Below are 7,900 nucleotides of genomic sequence, written 5' to 3'. Positions count from 1 at the left end.
TTTACAGAAAGTATAATTTTTGGGTTGATTTCTCAAGGCATCGTCCTTTCCTCTCTCATCAGGTTTCTGCTGGATAAATCTCCCAAATATATAATATGAAGCTACATGCTCTCTAGAAATGGAGTTAATGGATTAAAGAAGTCTTGCTCCTCAGAGATTGTGCCACATAAGATAAAAACTCAATCGCGGGCCTGTTGTCTAAATGTGGCCTAATGAGGTGAGAGCATGGGATCACATAATTGTTTTTTAATGTTTTATGAATTGCTGAAAAAATATCATGTGTTACGATAACCATGACTATACTATACCTTAGATAAATAAACAGTAGGCCCCTTGAAGACAGGATCAAGTGATCATCATGTAACTGAAGTTGCATTACAAAGTAGCTGCTGTGGTTGTATGTGTACTGTATGAGGTAACTTCGCCCAGGAAACCACAATGAAGAAATTAGACTTACATAATCAGACAAAGTGAAACTACTCAAACCGGGTTAATCTTTACTGGGTTATAATGCAAAATGAGTTTAAATATTTCATAAAATAAAAGCTAGTGCACATACAGTATGTGTAAATAAATGCACACAAAGTGATGAACGTGAGGGTCACAACAGGACTGGTGATTTCATGACATTTCTAGAGTTCTGAGGGACTGATTGACTTAATTAAAGTCCTCAAATGCTTCAGGCACTTCAGGCCTGTCTCTTCCATCATGCAATACACAATCTGCACAGGGCTGACAATTTTAGAGCTGGGACTGATCAACTTTGAACCTGAGAAAAGTGAGTTTGTGGCTGAGTATACGGTGTATGTGGTGCAGTGTGCAAACGCTGCAAGAAAAACCACACTGGTTCCTCTGAGCAATAAGAGTGGATGAGAAACGTATCAGTCCTGAGTGTGAATAGAAAGATAGAGACAGAAGGGGCTAAGAGAAAACATTGTAAAGCATTCCTTTTCACAGACAGGAAACTAATAATTTCAGGTTCTGAAAACAGATACTGAATACATAGCTTCGTAAAAAATGATAATCTTAATTTGAATGATACCAGCCTAAACAGAAGAGCATCTGATTTAAGGATGTGGCAGATGTAGAGTGTTGACTGAGAACTACATCGGTAGAGGAAGTGGTCATGATGGGGATTTGAGGGAAAGTAAACGAGACGTACAGAAAAGAAAACAAATACTGGGGGAAAAACTGACTGAACACGTGAGAAGCTTGTGTTGATAGATACCATCAGGGTGTACAGGTCTAAAATATCATGATCATTAAATTACATCGCCAAGTCCAACAAGACAAGAACTATAGAGATCCAGTAAGGATGGAAATCCAATATTTCCTGTAAACAGATCTATCAGTGTGAGATGGGAGGAAACTGGAACAACAATTGAATGTGACCCATCAGGATGTAAGCTATAAATTGAGGCTTCAGAACCGAAAGCTGTGCGATGTCACATGTGTAACACCTCTGGTTTGCGGTGTCAGCATTGATGTTAACTGCCATTTAAATGTTGGTCCATTGGTTGAAAAGATGTCAGCGTTCTGAGGTTACTTATAAGCAAAGGAGGAAAAAAAGGTAATGTGTGTTACTTTTCTTAAAGTAGCACAACTGTATAAAATTTAAATAATTATTATGGTAAACTTCTTTGGCTTCATATCGTCAAAGTATAATATCTTGAAAAGTACAAGATAATGTGATAAACAAATCTGAAATGTCAGTATAAATCTGGTATGATAAATGCAACACATTAACCGATCACTATAATTGTATGAAAAGTAAAGTATGCGTGCTTGTTGGAAAGAGAGGAGCAACGGAATGATGCTAATTCAGATGGAGAGAGAAACCCCAGTGACCTCGGTCCGTGCACTGGTGGAGAGTTGGAGGGTGAATGGATTAAATGTACCAAGGTTAATGGGAATGATGTGAGTGAACATCTGTTTGAGAGAAGGATTATTTTTCTGTGAGCCACAATATACTGCCCTAGAAATACATCTAGTAAATAATATAAAAAGCTTTATGTTTTAGATTTTGAAAGGGCATATCTTTAGGGCTGAGAAAGTTATGACTCAGGTAAACATGGACCACACCTTGCATTATAACACTGTTGACAAAAGGTGTATTGTTTCATGAAGCGCTATGGGAATTGAATTTGTTCTGCTTGTGGTAACTTGATCTACAAATACTTACCTTTGCTAAAGAAATAATCAGCACCTACCGTGGGTTGAGGACAAAACTTGTTTAATCCTTCTTATCGAATGTACTTAAAGTTGGATGACCTGACAGCTCCCTGAAAGTGAATCCAAAGCCGCTGAGCGCCACCTATTGGCTGGTTGAAGTGCTGTTCATAAATCCCACCTTTTCCATGTTGTACTTCGTTCACCAGGCGACTCCCGCCCACCCCTTTGCCTGCGCAAAATTAAGAGGAATGTAGATCCAGAGTGCTGAAAAGTCATAATGGATTCTGATACGGGTCACATGGCTGTTCAGACTTAAGTCGCATGTCGAGTACATGCATCAGTAGGACCTCGATACCACTGCTCCATCCCCCTGGTTACTGAACAGACTGGTTCATAATGCTCTATGGTGGCGTTCATGTCCAGGATATGTTTTGGCTTCATTTCTGGATGAAGGGTGATGGAGACACGTTGTCCATCTTTATACACGTTGTATAAATAAATCAATAAATATTTGATTTGTCTTTTGAATATTTAGAAGAAGCTTTAAAAGGAACCTTTGAGTTTATAATGACTCAAGGCCTGTCATAGAGTTTTGATTTGTTGTGAGACTTATGGCCCCTGGTTGTCACATCACAGTGACAATGTAATATTTCAATTTTTTTTATTCACAATGAACTAGAAATGTATTTACTTTTAACATGCAGAGTTGGTAACTATATATTAGGTGGATTAATACCATAATATTATTTGTAAAATATTAGAATGTTCAAGCTCGACTAAACACGTCTTAATATATTTAAACACACTGTACATGATGTTTTCATATTTAGACTTTCAAACCTGTCCCAGGATGCGCTCTGCTGCACGCGTGCAGCGGAAGAGCTTTTATTGTGAAAGTGTTAATCTGTCAGCGGCTGAGATGTGTGGGTGAGTCTCAGAGGAGGAAGTGAGTGAAACACGGTTCGGTTCATGGTGAGAGGAGCCGATGCTGGTCGCTGCTCTGCCCACAGCACTTTGCCGGACATGAGGTGAAAGAGTCGTCAGAGGTTCGCAGCAGCGGAAGTTAAGGTACCAGCTCATTCAGTCTTCTTTACTTTCCCCGTGAGTGTAGTCGGCTGAGCGGGGGTCTCTGAGGTGGAGCGCTCAGGTGAGTCACCTTCTGGCCCGGAGCTCCTTCCCGGGACAGCTGAGAATCCCCACCGCTTCACTTCAGACATCTTCCGTTTCAGTTTCCTGCTTGTGTAAATACCAGGCTGAGGCTCATGTTAAACTCCGCTCAACATCTGGAAAATGACTGCTGTCTTTCTCCTGACACACACACTTACAAAGAGTCTTTCTAGATTTATAAAGCTCATGTAAGAGCTTTATAAAAAATATATTCAATATAATTCCAACTAAATGTGTGTAATGAGTCACTGTTGTCCAGTGGTGGAACAAGAAACTCTAGATCCACCAGAACTGCAGATTAACTGCAGAATGTTTGAGATGATGAGGAGTTCTTTTATGTTTGGCTTGTTTGGTTTTCTTCACTGAGCTGTAGTCTTGCTCCATATCAAAGTGAAGGAACCACAGACTGAAATGCAGGAAATGGCTTCTTATCGTGTTCTGACAAGACTGCCTAGACTTATTCAACTAAGCCCACATAATATATTCTCTCTCTTCATGATTCAAAAGATATCTGCTCTTCCAGAATGAGAATTCTTACAGAAATCCTTTCAAAATCGAACCGGAGCTGACATTAAGCAGAATTCTTTTAAGCAGAATAAATCACTGCTCGTTTATTATTCAAATCCGTAAAACTTGGAGGATCCAGTCAGTCACTGTTCTGTCATGTATAACAGTAGATAAACACAGTATCATTTCAAAATGCTATCGTCTCTTGTGTGGCTTCTTTGAGTTTTTTTGCGAAGTCGATGACCTCATTTCGAAGTGAGAGTTCAGGCTCTGTGCAGACATGCATGTTTCCATTGGAGTCACCGTTACACGTGTGGTCCTGCTTCAGCACATGTAAGAACACGGACTGAGGCTTTAGTGTGTCAAGAGTTTCATCAAGTCACATTGAGTTTACGCAATTATTATGAACAAAACATGACTAATAACTGTATTGGGATTTTTAATACATAACACGACAAACAATTATCTTCTGGTTCATACAATTCAACCTAGCTGCGGCTAGGGGCCAGAGCACTCTTGTCACTTTCAGACTTTGAGTCAATGGCCCTGAACAATGAAATCACATTTGCTATAGTAAATAAGCCCCTCCTTTCACAGAGGTAGAATCAGCTCTCTGCGTGTTGTCTTCAGGCTTAGATTTGGTCACCTTCAATCTGGATGAGGACCCCTTCGAAGTCTCACTACACATTTACATCAGGCGTCTGCTCAGTAAAACCTGTTTCTCATAGTGAAACCCCCGTTCTCTCAGACCCCCGGTCATCTGCGCCGTTTAAACACCTATGGTCACTCTGTTGCAGACAGTAAGATAGCCCCTGCTGTGAAAACCCTTTTGTTTCAGAAGCAGGACCAGTGCTGATGTGCCAATACACATCAGCACAGAGGATTTCACAAGTTTAAACCACACAGAAAGCAGCTTGTAATAATTCCCCCAATATATACTTGTCAATCTTTCATCAAACTTATCTAAATACAAAATGTCCCATCACATAACTTTAACTCCTCACTTCAGACAGATGGAGTGATACAGGTCAGATATCCTCAAACAGCTCTGCTTCATGTGCCATTATTCTTTTGCGACACAGATTCAAACACCTAGACTTTGTGTTTTGCAGATTCAGAGTACAGATCCATTACTAGTGCATTTAACACTATACCAGCTTATGTATTGTATTTTAACAGGGGTATGCTTTAACTAACCGTCTATAGAAATGATGATTTGCTATCATTGTTGTATTGCCTGGCTCAGATTAGACCCTTTGGGAAACAATTACATAGGATGCCATGACACCTATTTTATTATCCAGTATAACAGTCATAACCGAGAAGAAAAATAAGAGGACCTTTAATGTTTTGAATGGCCCAGTCATTTTTTTTATTTTAGCCAGATCTCTCTAACGTTTCACTACTGTAAATAACTGCTACATTGGCTGTACAACCCAGCTGTTGTTCTGGAAAAAAGTTCTATCAATCTATTAAACTTTAAAGATGTGGTCTCTGATCAGTGCATAGATTTGTACTCACTGATATCTGACCCAGCATTTTCAGCAGTATTCCAGGCATTTCTGATGCTGGTATCATGTCTAGTTTCATCAGTAAAGAAGTAAAAACAAACGTGCCAATCAGTCGCATCAGAAGTCTTTCAAGGATATCAGACCTGGATGCATTATTTGTACTCTAATTTACGATCAGTCTCTCTTTATGATCATCAGATGCTGTTTCATGTTTGTTTAACACTGTCCTATTGACCCCTGCACTTTGGTTGCATGTTTATCTTGATCTAAATTATGGTTTAATAAATGACTAAAATGTGGCACAAGTCACGTTTGTCACATGGCTCTCTGGACAAAGCTGTCTGCAGGAAAGATGGACTTCCTCAGGTTCTCCTAGAACTGAGCTGGTGTGTGCTACGACCTTCAGGCTATCAGCAGGGATAAATTGTCAAGTTATGAAAACATTTCTTTAACATAATGTGCCTTTATTATTTTTTTTACAAATCGATAGAAAACGTACTTCTCCCTATTGAGAAATTGTAAATGAAGCTGCAGCCTGTCAGTGTGAGTGTCTGTTCAGACTAGGTTCAGTATTGTTGATCTCTGGCTTGACTGTCAGGTCAGATGAAGGTCGTGGTCCACTCTGCAGTGTGGCCACCTGGTTGATTATCTCACTGACATAATTATACCACCAACCTGTTTAATGTTTGTTGATCATTTGTCTACTCCCATGATGCTATTTTAGTCTGGTGACTTTGGTAATACTTCATTACCTTTGCTGCTGGCATTATTGGGATTATTCCGAGTTAATTATCGATGTTGAGTGTCTTTGTTTCAATACTCCTGAGAAGTGCTCAGCTGATGTCCACCAAACCACCACAGCTCTGATCCCAACCTCAGCCAGTAACCAGTGTTTGAGAATAACTGACTGCAGTCTAACACCTCAGCAATAGAATCCAGTGAGAAAGGGGTGTGGTCTGTTAGCTGTGTAGGCTGTTGTGCAGGTTTACTTGTTTGTCTGCTGTAACCAGCAGCATTGGTGGTGAAGACATTCAAGTTACCTGTTTACAGACTGGAACTATAGAGAGATGAAGCCCCTCCAGGCTGGTTAAAATCTTTTATTAGAAGCTAAATGAAAAGTTAAAGATTTTGTCTGAAACACTGATATCCTCAAGTTGTGAATGTAATATTACAAACAGGAGAGACTGAGCAACATTATCATTCATTTGGATCTTTTGGAAGAAAACAAATGTAATATTCTGTTACCTCAGAATAGGCCACTTCAGCATCAGGAGCAGGTCCTCTTCCATGGTTCTATAATGTAGACAAACCAAACACTGACTATAAAGGAGACTTTTCACATTTTTGCGACATTTGAAGACCACTGTAGGTTCGCCTACACTCTTGAATGAGGGGGGTATGAGGGTAGGTCTTCACTTGTTTGCTAGATGGCACTAGATCCTTCACACCGAGCCTTTAAAGCTGCTATGTGTAGATTTGTCAGTTTCCATCTCCAGTGATCGCACTCTGCTTCAGTCCCAGCAGCCTTGGTTCAGTGTCAGGGACACTAAGATGTGGGAGCTCAAGGCAAAACATGTCACAGGTTTATCTTATTTTCCTACAAACAAAACCTTTGATAATCTAAACAGTTGGAAAATGTTAATATCACAACCTTGGGATTAATTTTTTCTTCACACGGTGTGGTTTAATTTGAGGTCACATAAGCATGAACATTTTGTAACCATGTCAACACAACGTATCTTTAGTAGACCAGACAGATGACCTCTGGGCTATATGCAGAAGTGAGATGTGTTGATGCAGCCCATGAGGCCATTCATGAATTATTTTTTAATAGGATAAAAGAAAATAACATGGACAAAATAACAGAACGAAGACTAACGTTTCCTTTTGGGTGGTCTCATCTGGCTGTAGTGCCTGTCGTCAAGGTCGGGTGAACGAAACACACTTAGCTGTTGTGTCATCACTGACAAACGCCATGGAAAATTTCAATCAAAGAAAAGTAGATGCAGAATATCAAGCTTTCTAAGAGAAACAGACAAATGAAAAAGTTTTCAGATATGCAGTTGCAGTTATAAAAAGGGCGAATCTCGAACATCATTACAGCTGGAAACATGCAGCAATTGCAGTAAGTAAAATTCACAGTCAATAAGAATAAATAACAAAATAATATTATTTCTGCTTTTTAAAAAAAATATTTTTAGCATTTTTCTCTTTGGCCTGATAAAACTGTATTGCTGTAAATATGTGTTCCTTTGACTTCATTCTGTCAGACTTTCTTTCAAATAACAAACGGGTATGTGGTCATGGCCTATTCGTGGCCATCATCCTTTTCCTGTGCCTGCTGTCTCTGTTTGTCTAATGCACCATCTAATCCTCATATCTGGGTCAGGCGAGAGAATTGTGAATCGGGGCTGCAGATATCAGTCATTAGATTCCCCGTTAAATCCAAAATACATATAGATATTCATGGTTATTTACTAGACATTGGAAAACCAAAATATTGTCAGTTGTTAATGTTTCACAGTTAGTGTCTGAGAGGGGGT

General features: G+C 39.5%; 1 protein-coding gene across 4 annotated transcripts in view; it reads left to right on the top strand.

Moving 5' to 3' along the window:
* Positions 1 to 3,072: 3,072 nt before the first annotated feature.
* LOC128448728 (multiple C2 and transmembrane domain-containing protein 2) overlaps positions 3,073 to 7,900 on the top strand; it is a 37,768-nt gene continuing 32,940 nt past the window's right edge. For 3 of the 4 annotated variants that reach the window (XM_053431768.1, XM_053431687.1, XM_053431536.1), the window contains exon 1: positions 3,073 to 3,240. The gene's annotated coding sequence lies outside the window, so the exon portion shown is untranslated. Of the gene's footprint in view, positions 3,320 to 7,900 lie in introns of all 4 variants that reach the window. The other variant, XM_053431601.1, reaches the window with a different exon arrangement.

This window comes from Pleuronectes platessa, chromosome 1 (assembly GCF_947347685.1).
Source record: "Pleuronectes platessa chromosome 1, fPlePla1.1, whole genome shotgun sequence".
Classification (NCBI taxonomy): domain Eukaryota; kingdom Metazoa; phylum Chordata; class Actinopteri; order Pleuronectiformes; family Pleuronectidae; genus Pleuronectes; species Pleuronectes platessa.
This window is presented reverse-complemented; position numbering and strand designations above follow the sequence as displayed.